This window comes from Barbatula barbatula (assembly GCF_947034865.1).
Source record: "Barbatula barbatula genome assembly, chromosome: 5".
NCBI lineage: Eukaryota > Metazoa > Chordata > Actinopteri > Cypriniformes > Nemacheilidae > Barbatula > Barbatula barbatula.
Genome location: NC_136769.1, coordinates 21227198 through 21243122, shown reverse-complemented (window position 1 = coordinate 21243122; position 15925 = coordinate 21227198).

Below are 15925 nucleotides of genomic sequence, written 5' to 3'. Positions count from 1 at the left end.
GTAGGGTGGTTGGAACCAATGACCTTGGAAACATCATTTTCAGACAGAGGAGAAAAGGCGGGTGATGGGGGTGTAGAAATCTGGCTGTTGATGGCGGTAGTTTTCTTTACGAAGAACGATGCAAAATCATTAGCCGTTAACTCCGATGAAGGTGTGGGAGCAGGCGGACAGAGGAGAGCAGAGAAAGTTTTTAAGAGTGTGTGAGAGTCAGGAGAGTTGCTGATCTTCGAGTGGTTATAATCAGTTTTTGCAGAGGTGACGTCAACGGAGAAAGTAGAGAGAAGAGACTGGTAGAGAGAGAGGTCAGTATGGTCTTTTGACTCTGGCCATTTTCTCTCAGCTGACTGGAGGCTGGTGCGATGCTCACGTGGTACATCCGATAACCAGGGGGCAGACAGGGATGCACGGGCTGGTCCAGATGTGGGAGGGCGTAGGTTGTCCAAGCAGGATGTAAGCGTGGAACACAGAGTGTCTGTGGCACTGTTGGTATTCAAAAGAGAGAGCTCCTCAGAGGGGGGGAGTGCAGACAAGACAGCAGAGGAAAAGCAGGAGGGAGGGAATCCTGATGAGATCCCTGTAGAGAGTGCCAAAAGACTGTTTAGGTGTGAAAAGGGGCCGTCTGCAACACATTGAAGTTGTCTTGCAATCCTATGTGGAAAGAATATAGTAATGCTAAACACTAAATTGAGTAAAATAAAATGCCACTGTTTACTTGAAGTATACTTACTTTATATTGTAAAACTAGTGCTTAAATGTCATGGGGGATTATACTATTCAACAGAGACCCATTATAATGCATTTCGATCAACATGACATAATAAATTGATAATGTAGGAATCTGCACAGAATTGTGTCATATTCACTTGCATTGATGTACCAAAGCATTTGCAACTTGTTCAAAGAAATGAGAAAATGCTTGTTTGATGTGCACAAGTGACACAAGGATGTAAGAATTGAACAAGAAGTTTTGAGAATTTCAAATCGGATCTGAGAAATGTATCAAATTGACTTAGAAAAAACTGTATTTAAAGTGGGTGGGGGTACTTTTGGGGCAGTCTTGTTTCACCAAAGTGTCCCATATCCACCCCTCTCAAACTGATCCATGGATGCATATAGCCAGAAACAATGCGTTTGATGCATGCAAAGAAGCAACACTGTGTGTCTCAAGAAGCATTTATTCATGATTACGTAGACATGCTAAAATTTCAAGGCCACACACTACACATTACACATGACATTACACATTTCATTAAATTTACATTTAGTCATTTAGCAGACGTTTTTATCCAAAGCGACTTACAGACGAGGAAACATTGGAAGAAATTATAACAATATAGGCAACAAAATGCATAAGTTAATTAAATCCAGTCCATTAAAGCCTAGCACAGTATACAAAGCTAAGATTAGTGAGTTAAGTAAAAAAAAAATTTAAAAACACAGAAAAAAATTAGATGTTAAAATCAGTCATCTACATTTTGACGGAAGATATGCATTTTCACACACTACACCGGCCTGTAGTGTTCTAGCAGTGTAAGGTTGAGAGTGGGTTTCTTCAGTAGCGGTGTGATGCAGGCCTCTTTGAACGCAGTGGGAAATGTCCCAGTGGTGGGCAAAGAGTTGATGATGTGGGTCAGACCAGGCACAACTGCTGGAGAGATGGCATGGAGGAGATGGGTGGGGATGGGATCCAGTGGGCAGGTGGTAGGGTGGTTGGAACCAATGACCTTGGAAACATCATTTTCAGACAGAGGAGAAAAGGCGGGTGATGGGGGTGTAGAAATCTGGCTGTTGATGGCGGTAGTTTTCTTTACGAAGAACGATGCAAAATCATTAGCCGTTAACTCCGATGAAGGTGTGGGAGCAGGCGGACAGAGGAGAGCAGAGAAGGTTTTTAAGAGTGTGTGAGAGTCAGGAGAGTTGCTGATCTTCGAGTGGTTATAATCAGTTTTTGCAGAGGTGACGTCAACGGAGAAAGTAGAGAGAAGAGACTGGTAGAGAGAGAGGTCAGTATGGTCTTTTGACTTGGGCCATTTTCTCTCGGCTGACTGGAGGCTGGTGCGATGCTCACGTGGTACATCCGATATCCAGGGGGCAGACAGGGATGCACGGGCTGGTCCAGATGTAGGAGGGCGTAGGTTGTCCAAGCAGGATGTAAGCGTGGAACACAGAGTGTCTGTGGCACTGTTGGTATTCAAAAGAGAGAGCTCCTCAGAGGGGGGGAGTGCAGACAAGACAGCAGAGGAAAAGCAGGAGGGAGGGAATCCTGATGAGATCCCTGTAGAGAGTGCCAAAAGACTGTTTAGGTGTGAAAAGGGGCCGTCTGCAACACATTGAAGTTGTCTTGCAATCCTATGTGGAAAGAATATAGTAATGCTAAACACTAAATTGAGTAGAATAAAATGCCACTGTTTACTTGAAGTATACTTACTGTATATTGTAAAACTAGTGCTTAAATGTCATGGGGGATTATACTATTCAACAGAGACCCATTATAATGCATTTCGATCAACATGACATAATCAATTGATAATGTAGGAATCTGCACAGAATTGTGTCATATTCACTTGCATTGATGTACCAAAGCATTTGCAACTTGTTCAAAGAAATGAGAAAATGCTTGTTTGATGTGCACAAGTGACACAAGGATGTAAGAATTGAACAAGAAGTTTTGAGAATTTCAAATCGGATCTGAGAAATGTACCAAATTGACTTAGAAAAAGCTGTATTTAAAGTGGGTGGGGGTACTTTTGGGGCAGTCTTGTTTCACCCAAGTGTCCCATATCCACCCCTCTCAAACTGATCCATGGATGCATATAGCCAGAAACAATGCGTTTGATGCATGCAAAGAAGCAACACTGTGTGTCTCAAGAAGCATTTATTCATGATTACGTAGACATGCTAAAATTTCAAGGCCACACACTACACATTACACATGACATTACACATTTCATTAAATTTACATTTAGTCATTTAGCAGACGTTTTTATCCAAAGCGACTTACAGACGAGGAAACATTGGAAGAAATTATAACAATATAGGCAACAAAATGCATAAGTTAATTAAATCCAGTCCATTAAAGCCTAGCACAGTATACAAAGCTAAGATTAGTGAGTTAAGTAAAAAAAAAAATTAAAAACACAGAAAAAAATTAGATGTTAAAATCAGTCATCTACATTTTGACGGAAGATATGCATTTTCACACACTACACCGGCCTGTAGTGTTCTAGCAGTGTAAGGTTGAGAGTGGGTTTCTTCAGTAGCGGTGTGATGCAGGCCTCTTTGAACGCAGTGGGAAATGTCCCAGTGGTGGGCAAAGAGTTGATGATGTGGGTCAGACCAGGCACAACTGCTGGAGAGATGGCATGGAGGAGATGGGATCCAGTGGGCAGGTGGTAGGGTGGTTGGAACCAATGACCTTGGAAACATCATTTTCAGACAGAGGAGAAAAGGCGGGTGATGGGGGTGTAGAAATCTGGCTGTTGATGGCGGTAGTTTTCTTTACGAAGAACGATGCAAAATCATTAGCCGTTATCTCCGATGAAGGTGTGGGAGCAGGCGGACAGAGGAGAGCAGAGAAGGTTATTAAGAGTGTGTGAGAGTCAGGAGAGTTGCTGATCTTCGAGTGGTTATAATCAGTTTTTGCAGAGGTGACGTCAACGGAGAAAGTAGAGAGAAGAGACTGGTAGAGAGAGAGGTCAGTATGGTCTTTTGACTTGGGCCATTTTCTCTCGGCTGACTGGAGACTGGTGCAATGCTCACGTGGTACATCCGATAACCAGGGGGCAGACAGGGATGCACGGGCTGGTCCAGATGTAGGAGGGCGTAGGTTGTCCAAGCAGGATGTAAGCGTGGAACACAGAGTGTCTGTGGCACTGTTGGTATTCAAAAGAGAGAGCTCCTCAGAGGGGGGGAGTGCAGACAAGACAGCAGAGGAAAAGCAGGAGGGAGGGAATCCTGATGAGATCCCTGTAGAGAGTGCCAAAAGACTGTTTAGGTGTGAAAAGGGGCCGTCTGCAACACATTGAAGTTGTCTTGCAATCCTATGTGGAAAGAATATAGTAATGCTAAACACTAAATTGAGTAAAATAAAATGCCACTGTTTACTTGAAGTATACTTACTGTATATTGTAAAACTAGTGCTTAAATGTCATGGGGGATTATACTATTCAACAGAGACCCATTATAATGCATTTCGATCAACATGACATAAGCAATTGATAATGTAGGAATCTGCACAGAATTGTGTCATATTCACTTGCATTGATGTACCAAAACATTTGCAACTTGTTCAAAGAAATGAGAAAATGCTTGTTTGATGTGCACAAGTGACACAAGGATGTAAGGATTGAACAAGAAGTTTTGAGAATTTCAAATCAGATCTGAGAAATGTACCAAATTGACTTAGAAAAAACTGTATTTAAAGTGGGTGGGGGTACTTTTGGGGCAGTCTTGTTTCACCCAAGTGTCCCATATCCACCCCTCTCAAACATGATCCATAGATGCATATAGCCAGAAACAATGCATTTGATGCATGCAAAGAAGCAACACTGTGTGTCTCAAGAAGCATTTATTCATGATTACGTAGACATGCTAAAATTTCAAGGCCACACACTACACATTACACATGACATTACACATTTCATTAAATTTACATTTAGTCATTTAGCAGACGTTTTTATCCAAAGCGACTTACAGACGAGGAAACATTGGAAGAAATTATAACAATATAGGCAACAAAATGCATAAGTTAATTAAATCCAGTCCATTAAAGCCTAGCACAGTATACAAAGCTAAGATTAGTGAGTTAAGTAAAAAAATTTTTTAACTACAGAAAAAAATTAGATGTTAAAATCAGTCATCTACATTTTGACGGAAGATATGCATTTTCACACACTACACCAGCCTGTAGTGTTCTAGCAGTGTAAGGTTGAGAGTGGGTTTCTTCAGTAGCGGTGTGATGCAGGCCTCTTTGAACGCAGTGGGAAATGTCCCAGTGGTGGGCAAAGAGTTGATGATGTGGGTCAGACCAGGCACAACTGCTGGAGAGATGGCATGGAGGAGATGGGTGGGGATGGGATCCAGTGGGCAGGTGGTAGGGTGGTTGGAACCAATGACCTTGGAAACATCATTTTCAGACAGAGGAGAAAAGGCGGGTGATGGGGGTGTAGAAATCTGGCTGTTGATGGCGGTAGTTTTCTTTACGAAGAACGATGCAAAATCATTAGCCGTTAACTCCGATGAAGGTGTGGGAGCAGGCGGACAGAGGAGAGCAGAGAAGGTTTTTAAGAGTGTGTGAGAGTCAGGAGAGTTGCTGATCTTCGAGTGGTTATAATCAGTTTTTGCAGAGGTGACGTCAACGGAGATGGTAGAGTGAAGAGACTGGTAGAGAGAGAGGTCAGTATGGTCTTTTGAATTGGGCCATTTTCTCTCAGCTGACTGGAGGCTGGTGCGATGCTCACGTGGTACATCCGATAACCAGGGGGCAGACAGGGATGCACGGGCTGGTCCAGATGTGGGAGGGCGTAGGTTGTCCAAGCAGGATGTAAGCGTGGAACACAGAGTGTCTGTGGCACTGTTGGTATTCAAAAGAGAGAGCTCCTCAGAGGGGGGGAGTGCAGACAAGACAGCAGAGGAAAAGCAGGAGGGAGGGAATCCTGAAGAGATCCCTGTAGAGAGTGCCAAAAGACTGTTTAGGTGTGAAAAGGGGCCGTCTGCAACACATTGAAGTTGTCTTGCAATCCTATGTGGAAAGAATATAGTAATGCTAAACACTAAATTGAGTAAAAAAAATGCCAACTGTTTACTTGAAGTATACTTACTGTATATTGTAAAACTAGTGCTTAAATGTCATGGGGGATTATACTATTCAACAGAGACCCATTATAATGCATTTCGATCAACATGACATAAGCAATTGATAATGTAGGAATCTGCACAGAATTGTGTCATATTCACTTGCATTGATGTACCAAAGCATTTGCAACTTGTTCAAATAAATGAGAAAATGCTTGTTTGATGTGCACAAGTGACACAAGGATGTAAGGATTGAACAAGAAGTTTTGAGAATTTCAAATCGGATCTGAGAAATGTACCAAATTGACTTAGAAAAAACTGTATTTAAAGTGGGTGGGGGTACTTTTGGGGCAGTCTTGTTTCACCCAAGTGTCCCATATCCACCCCTCTCAAACTGATCCATGGATGCATATAGCCAGAAACAATGCGTTTGATGCATGCAAAGAAGCAACACTGTGTGTCTCAAGAAGCATTTATTCATGATTACGTAGACATGCTAAAATTTCAAGGCCACAAAATACACATTACACATGACATTACACATTTCATTAAATTTACATTTAGTCATTTAGCAGACGTTTTTATCCAAAGCGACTTACAGACGAGTAAACATTGGAAGAAATTATAACAATATAGGCAACAAAATGCATAAGTTAATTAAATCCAGTCCATTAAAGCCTAGCACAGTATACAAAGCTAAGATTAGTGAGGTAAGTAAAATATTTTTTTAAAAACACAGAAAAAAATTAGATGTTAAAATCAGTCATCTACATTTTGACGGAAGATATGCATTTTCACACACTACACCGGCCTGTAGTGTTCTAGCAGTGTAAGGTTGAGAGTGGGTTTCTTCAGTAGCGGTGTGATGCAGGCCTCTTTGAACGCAGTGGGAAATGTCCCAGTGGTGGGCAAAGAGTTGATGATGTGGGTCAGACCAGGCACAACTGCTGGAGAGATGGCATGGAGGAGATGGGTGGGGATGGGATCCAGTGGGCAGGTGGTAGGGTGGTTGGAACCAATGACCTTGGAAACATCATTTTCAGACAGAGGAGAAAAGGCGGGTGATGGGGTGTAGAAATCTGGCTGTTGATGGCGGTAGTTTTCTTTACGAAGAATGCTGCAAAATCATTAGCCGTTAACTCCGATGAAGGTGCGGGAGCAGGCGGACAGAGGAGAGCAGAGAAGGTTTTTAAGAGTGTGTGAGAGTCAGGAGAGTTGCTGATCTTCGAGTGGTTATAATCAGTTTTTGCAGAGGTGACGTCAACGGAGAAAGTAGAGAGAAGAGACTGGTAGAGAGAGAGGTCAGTATGGTCTTTTGACTTGGGCCATTTTCTCTCAGCTGACTGGAGGCTGGTGCGATGCTCACGTGGTACATCCGATAACCAGGGGGCAGACAGGGATGCACGGGCTGGTCCAGATGTAGGAGGGCGTAGGTTGTCCAAGCAGGATGTAAGCGTGGAACACAGAGTGTCTGTGGCACTGTTGGTATTCAAAAGAGAGAGCTCCTCAGAGGGGGGAGTGCAGACAAGACAGCAGAGGAAAAGCAGGAGGGAGGGAATCCTGATGAGATCCCTGTAGAGAGTGCCAAAAGACTGTTTAGGTGTGAAAAGGGGCCGTCTGCAACACATTGAAGTTGTCTTGCAATCCTATGTGGAAAGAATATAGTAATGCTAAACACTAAATTGAGTAAAATAAAATGCCACTGTTTACTTGAAGTATACTTACTGTATATTGTAAAACTAGTGCTTAAATGTCATGGGGGATTATACTATTCAACAGAGACCCATTATAATGCATTTCGATGAACATGACATGAGCAATTGATAATGTAGGAATCTGCACAGAATTGTGTCATATTCACTTGCATTGATGTACCAAAGCATTTGCAACTTGTTCAAAGAAATGAGAAAATGCTTGTTTGATGTGCACAAGTGACACAAGGATGTAAGGATTGAACAAGAAGTTGTGAGAATTTCAAATCGGATCTGAGAAATGTACCAAATTGACTTAGAAAAAACTGTATTTAAAGTGGGTGGGGGTACTTTTGGGGCAGTTTTGTTTTACCCAAGTGTCCCATATCCACCCCTCTCAAACTGATCCATGGATGCATATAGCCAGAAACAATGCGTTTGATGCATGCAAAGAAGCAACACTGTGTCTCCCAAGAAGCATTTATTCATGATTACGTAGACATGCTTAAAATTCAAGGCCACACACTACACATTACACATGACATTACACATTTCACTAAATTTACATTTAGTCATTTAGCAGACGTTTTTATGCAAAGCGACTTACAGACCAGGAAACATTGGAAGAAATTATAACAATATAGGCAACAAAATGCATAAGTTAATTAAATCCAGTCCATTAAAGCCTAGCACAGTATACAAAGCTAAGATTAGTGAGGTAAGTAAAAAAAATTTTTAAAAACACAGAAAAAAATTAGATGTTAAAATCAGTCATCTACATTTTGACGGAAGATATGCATTTTCACACACTACACCGGCCTGTAGTTCTCTAGCAGTGTAAGGTTGAGAGTGGGTTTCTTCAGTAGCGGTGTGATGCAGGCCTCTTTGAACGCAGTGGGAAATGTCCCAGTGGTGGGCAAAGAGTTGATGATGTGGGTCAGACCAGGCACAACTGCTGGAGAGATGGCATGGAGGAGATGGGTGGGGATGGGATCCAGTGGGCAGGTGGTAGGGTGGTTGGAACCAATGACCTTGGAAACATCATTTTCAGACAGAGGAGAAAAGGCGGGTGTTGGGGGTGTAGAAATCTGGCTGTTGATGGCGGTAGTTTTCTTTACGAAGAACGATGCAAAATCATTATCCGTTAACTCCGATGAAGGTGTGGGAGCAGGCGGACAGAGGAGAGCTGAGAAGGTTTTTAAGAGTGTGTGAGAGTCAGGAGAGTTGCTGATCTTCGAGTGGTTATAATCAGTTTTTGCAGAGGTGACGTCAACGGAGAAAGTAGAGAGAAGAGACTGGTAGAGAGAGAGGTCAGTATGGTCTTTTGACTTGGGCCATTTTCTCTCAGCTGACTGGAGGCTGGTGCGATGCTCACGTGGTACATCCGATAACCAGGGGGCAGACAGGGATGCACGGGCTGGTCCAGATGTAGGAGGGCGTAGGTTGTCCAAGCAGGATGTAAGCGTGGAACACAGAGTGTCTGTGGCACTGTTGGTATTCAAAAGAGAGAGCTCCTCAGAGGGGGGAGTGCAGACAAGACAGCAGAGGAAAAGCAGGAGGGAGGGAATCCTGATGAGATCCCTGTAGAGAGTGCCAAAAGACTGTTTAGGTGTGAAAAGGGGCCGTCTGCAACACATTGAAGTTGTCTTGCAATCCTATGTGGAAAGAATATAGTAATGCTAAACACTAAATTGAGTAAAAAAAATGCCACTGTTTACTTGAAGTATACTTACTGTATATTGTAAAACTAGTGCTTAAATGTCATGGGGGATTATACTATTCAACAGAGACCCATTATAATGCATTTCGATGAACATGACATGAGCAATTGATAATGTAGGAATCTGCACAGAATTGTGTCATATTCACTTGCATTGATGTACCAAAGCATTTGCAACTTGTTCAAAGAAATGAGAAAATGCTTGTTTGATGTGCACAAGTGACACAAGGATGTAAGGATTGAACAAGAAGTTGTGAGAATTTCAAATCGGATCTGAGAAATGTACCAAATTGACTTAGAAAAAACTGTATTTAAAGTGGGTGGGGGTACTTTTGGGGCAGTTTTGTTTTACCCAAGTGTCCCATATCCACCCCTCTCAAACTGATCCATGGATGCATATAGCCAGAAACAATGCGTTTGATGCATGCAAAGAAGCAACACTGTGTCTCCCAAGAAGCATTTATTCATGATTACGTAGACATGCTTAAAATTCAAGGCCACACACTACACATTACACATGACATTACACATTTCACTAAATTTACATTTAGTCATTTAGCAGACGTTTTTATGCAAAGCGACTTACAGACCAGGAAACATTGGAAGAAATTATAACAATATAGGCAACAAAATGCATAAGTTAATTAAATCCAGTCCATTAAAGCCTAGCACAGTATACAAAGCTAAGATTAGTGAGGTAAGTAAAAAAATTTTTTAAAAACACAGAAAAAAATTAGATGTTAAAATCAGTCATCTACATTTTGACGGAAGATATGCATTTTCACACACTACACCGGCCTGTAGTTCTCTAGCAGTGTAAGGTTGAGAGTGGGTTTCTTCAGTAGCGGTGTGATGCAGGCCTCTTTGAACGCAGTGGGAAATGTCCCAGTGGTGGGCAAAGAGTTGATGATGTGGGTCAGACCAGGCACAACTGCTGGAGAGATGGCATGGAGGAGATGGGTGGGGATGGGATCCAGTGGGCAGGTGGTAGGGTGGTTGGAACCAATGACCTTGGAAACATCATTTTCAGACAGAGGAGAAAAGGCGGGTGTTGGGGGTGTAGAAATCTGGCTGTTGATGGCGGTAGTTTTCTTTACGAAGAACGATGCAAAATCATTATCCGTTAACTCCGATGAAGGTGTGGGAGCAGGCGGACAGAGGAGAGCTGAGAAGGTTTTTAAGAGTGTGTGAGAGTCAGGAGAGTTGCTGATCTTCGAGTGGTTATAATCAGTTTTTGCAGAGGTGACGTCAACGGAGAAAGTAGAGTGAAGAGACTGGTAGAGAGAGAGGTCAGTATGGTCTTTTGACTTGGGCCATTTTCTCTCAGCTGACTGGAGGCTGGTGCGATGCTCACGTGGTACATCCGATAACCAGGGGGCAGACAGGGATGCACGGGCTGGTCCAGATTTAGGAGGGCGTAGGTTGTCCAAGCAGGATGTAAGCGTGGAACACAGAGTGTCTGTGGCACTGTTGGTATTCAAAAGAGAGAGCTCCTCAGAGGGGGGGAGTTCAGACAAGACAGCAGAGGAAAAGCAGGAGGGAGGGAATCCTGATAAGATCCCTGTAGAGAGTGCCAAAAGACTGTTTAGGTGTGAAAAGGGGCCGTCTGCAACACATTGAAGTTGTCTTGCAATCCTATGTGGAAAGAATATAGTAATGCTAAACACTAAATTGAGTAAAAAAAATGCCACTGTTTACTTGAAGTAGACTTACTGTATATTGTAAAACTAGTGCTTAAATGTCATGGGGGATTATACTATTCAACAGAGACCCATTATAATGCATTTCGATCAACATGACATAAGCAATTGATAATGTAGGAATCTGCACAGAATTGTGTCATATTCACTTGCATTGATGTACCAAAGCATTTGCAACTTGTTCAAAGAAATGAGAAAATGCTTGTTTGATGTGCACAAGTGACACAAGGATGTAAGGATTGAACAAGAAGTTTTGAGAAATTTCAAATCAGATCTGAGAAATGTACCAAATTGACTTAGAAAAAACTGTATTTAAAGTGGGTGGGGGTACTTTTGGGGCAGTCTTGTTTCACCCAAGTGTCCCATATCCACCCCTCTCAAACATGATCCATGGATGCATATAGCCAGAAACAATGCGTTTGATGCATGCAAAGAAGCAACACTGTGTGTCTCAAGAAGCATTTATTCATGATTACGTAGACATGCTAAAATTTCAAGGCCACACACTACACATTACACATGACATTACACATTACATTAAATTTACATTTAGTCATTTAGCAGACGTTTTTATCCAAAGCGACTTACAGACGAGGAAACATTGGAAGAAATTATAACAATATAGGCAACAAAATGCATAAGTTAATTAAATCCAGTCCATTAAAGCCTAGCACAGTATACAAAGCTAAGATTAGTGAGGTAAGTAAAAAAAAATTTAAGAACACAGAAAAAAATTAGATGATAAAAATCAGTCATCTACATTTTGACGGAAGATATGCATTTTCACACACTACACCGGCCTGTAGTGTTCTAGCAGTGTAAGGTTGATAGTGGGTTTCTTCAGTAGCGGTGTGATGCAGGCCTCTTTGAACGCAGTGGGAAATGTCCCAGTGGTGGGCAAAGAGTTGATGATGTGGGTCAGACCAGGCACAACTGCTGGAGAGATTGCATGGAGGAGATGGGTGGGGATGGGATCCAGTGGGCAGGTGGTAGGGTGGTTGGAACCAATGACCTTGGAAACATCATTTTCAGACAGAGGAGAAAAGGCGGGTGATGGGGGTGTAGAAATCTGGCTGTTGATGGCGGTAGTTTTCTTTACGAAGAACGATGCAAAATCATTAGCCGTTAACTCCGATGAAGGTGTGGGAGCAGGCGGACAGAGGAGAGCAGAGAAGGTTTTTAAGAGTGTGTGAGAGTCAGGAGAGTTGCTGATCTTCGAGTGGTTATAATCAGTTTTTGCAGAGGTGACGTCAACGGAGAAAGTAGAGAGAAGAGACTGGTAGAGAGAGAGGTCAGTATGGTCTTTTGACTTGGGCCATTTTCTCTCGGCTGACTGGAGACTGGTGCAATGCTCACGTGGTACATCCGATAACCAGGGGGCAGACAGGGATGCACGGGCTGGTCCAGATGTAGGAGGGCGTAGGTTGTCCAAGCAGGATGTAAGCGTGGAACACAGAGTGTCTGTGGCACTGTTGGTATTCAAAAGAGAGAGCTCCTCAGAGGGGGGGAGTGCAGACAAGACAGCAGAGGAAAAGCAGGAGGGAGGGAATCCTGATGAGATCCCTGTAGAGAGTGCCAAAAGACTGTTTAGGTGTGAAAAGGGGCCGTCTGCAACACATTGAAGTTGTCTTGCAATCCTATGTGGAAAGAATATAGTAATGCTAAACACTAAATTGAGTAAAATAAAATGCCACTGTTTACTTGAAGTATACTTACTGTATATTGTAAAACTAGTGCTTAAATGTCATGGGGGATTATACTATTCAACAGAGACCCATTATAATGCATTTCGATCAACATGACATAAGCAATTGATAATGTAGGAATCTGCACAGAATTGTGTCATATTCACTTGCATTGATGTACCAAAACATTTGCAACTTGTTCAAAGAAATGAGAAAATGCTTGTTTGATGTGCACAAGTGACACAAGGATGTAAGCATTGAACAAGAAGTTTTGAGAATTTCAAATCAGATCTGAGAAATGTACCAAATTGACTTAGAAAAAACTGTATTTAAAGTGGGTGGGGGTACTTTTGGGGCAGTCTTGTTTCACCCAAGTGTCCCATATCCACCCCTCTCAAACATGATCCATAGATGCATATAGCCAGAAACAATGCATTTGCTGCATGTAAAGAAGCAACACTGTGTGTCTCAAGAAGCATTTATTCATGATTACGTAGACATGCTAAAATTTCAAGGCCACACACTACACATTACACATGACATTACACATTTCTTTAAATTTACATTTAGTCATTTAGCAGACGTTTTTATCCACAGCGACTTACAGACGAGGAAACATTGGAAGCAATTATAACAATATAGGCAACAAAATGCATAAGTTAATTAAATCCAGTCCATTACATTTACAGTTAGTCATTTAGCAGACGCTTTTATCCAAAGCGACCATTAAAGCCTAGCACAGTATACAAAGCTAAGAATAGTGAGGTAAGTAAAAAAAAATTTTTTTAAGAAGACAGAAAAGAATTAGAGGTTATAATCAGTCATCTACATTTTGACAGAAGATATGCATTTTCACACACAACACCGGCCTGTAGTGTTCTAGCAGTGTAAGGTTGAGAGTGGGTTTCTTCAGTAGCGGTGTGATGCAGGCCTCTTTGAACGCAGTGGGAAATGTCCCATTGGAGAGCAAAGAGTTGATGATGTGGGTCAGACCAGGCACAACGGCTGGAGAGATGGCATGGAGGAGATGGGTGAGGATGGGATCCAGTGGGCAGGTGGTAGGGTGGTTGGAACCTATGACCTTGGAAACATCATTTTCACACAGAGGAGAAAAGGCGGGTGATGTGGGTGTAGAAATGTGGCTGTTGATGGCGGTAGTTTTCTTTACGAAGAACGATGCAAAATCATTAGCCGTTAACTCCGATGAAGGTGTGGGAGCAGGCGGACAGAGGAGAGCAGAGAAGGTTTTTAAGAGTGTGCGAGAGTCAGGAGAGTTGCTGATCTTCGAGTGGTTATAATCAGATATTGCAGAGGTGACGTCAACGGAGAAAGTATAGAGAAGAGACTGGTAGAGAGAGAGGTCAGTATGGTCTTTTGACTTGGGCCATTTTCTCTCAGCTGACTGGAGGCTGGTGCGATGCTCACGTGGTACATCCGATAACCAGGGGGCAGACAGGGATGCACGGGCTGGTCCAGATGTAGGAGGGCTTAGGTTGTCCAAGCAGGATGTAAACGTGGAACACAGAGTGTCTGTGGCACTATTAATATTCAAAAGAGAGAGCTCCTCAGAGGGGGGGAGTGCAGACAAGACAGCAGAGTAAAAGCAGGAGGGAGGGAATCCTGATGAGATCCCTGTAGAGAGTGCCAAAAGACTGTTTAGGTGTGAAAAGGGGCCGTCTGCAACACATTGAAGTTGACTTGCAATCCTATGTGGAAAGAATATAGTAATGCTAAACACTAAATTGAGTAAAAAAAATGCCACTGTTTACTTGAAGTATACTTACTGTATATTGTAAAACTAGTGCTTAAATGTCATGGGGGATTATACTATTCAACACAGACCCATTATAATGCATTTCGAGCAACATGACATAAGCAATTGATAATCTAGAAATCTGCACAGAATTGTGTCATATTCACTTGCATTGATGTACCAAAGCATTTGCAACTTGTTCAAAGAAATGAGAAAATGCTTGTTTGATGTGCACAAGTGACACAAGGATGTAAGGATTGAACAAGAAGTTTTGAGAATTTCAAATCAGATCTGAGAAATGTACCAAATTGACTTAGAAAAAACTGTATTTAAAGTGGGTGGGGGTACTTTTGGGGCAGTTTTGTTTCACCCAAGTGTCCCATATCCATCCCTCTCAAACTGATCCATGGATGCATATAGACAGAAACAATGCGTTTGATGCATGCAAAGAAGCAACACTGTGTGTCTCAAGAAGCATTTATTCATGATTACGTAGACATGCTAAAATTTCAAGGCCACACACTACACATTACACATGACATTACACATTTCATTAAATTTACATTTAGTCATTTAGCAGACGTTTTTATCCAAAGCGACTTACAGACGAGGAAACATTGGAAGAAATTATAACAATATAGGCAACAAAATGCATAAGTTAATTAAATCCAGTCCATTAAAGCCTAGCACAGTATACAAAGCTAAGATTAGTGAGGTAATTAAAAAAAAATTTAAGAACACAGAAAAAAATTTGATGTTAAAATCAGTCATCTACATTTTGACGGAAGATATGCATTTTCACACACTACAAGATATGCATTTACCCATTATAATGCGGCCTGTAGTGTTCTAGCAGTGTAAGGTTTAGAGTGGGTTTCTTCAGTAGCGGTGTGATGCAGGCCTCTTTGAACGCAGTGGGAAATGTCCCAGTGGTGTGCAAAGAGTTGATGATGTGGGTCAGACCAGGCACAACTGTTGGAGAGATGGCATGGAGGAGATGGTTGGGGATGGGATCCAGTGGGCAGGTGGTAGGGTGGTTGGAACCTATGACCTTGGAAACATCATTTTCACACAGAGGAGAAAAGGCGGGTGATGTGGGTGTAGAAATCTGGCTGTTGATGGCGGTAGTTTTCTTTACGAAGAACGATGCAAAATCATTAGCCGTTAACTCCGATGAAGGTGTGGGAGCAGGCGGACAGAGGAGAGCAGAGAAGGTTTTTAAGAGTGTGCGAGAGTCAGGAGAGTTGCTGATCTTCGAGTGGTTATAATCAGTTATTGCAGAGGTGACGTCAACGGAGAAAGTATAGAGAAGAGACTGGTAGAGAGAGAGGTCAGTATGGTCTTTTGACTTGGGCCATTTTCTCTCAGCTGACTGGAGGCTGGTGCGATGCTCACGTGGTACATCCGATAACCAGGGGGCAGACAGGGATGCACGGGCTGGTCCAGATGTAGGAGGGCGTAGGTTGTCCAAGCAGGATGTAAACGTGGAACACAGAGTGTCTGTGGCACTGTTAATATTCAAAAGAGAGAGCTCCTCAGAGGGGGGGAGTGCAGACAAGACAGCAGAGTAAAAGCAGGAGGGA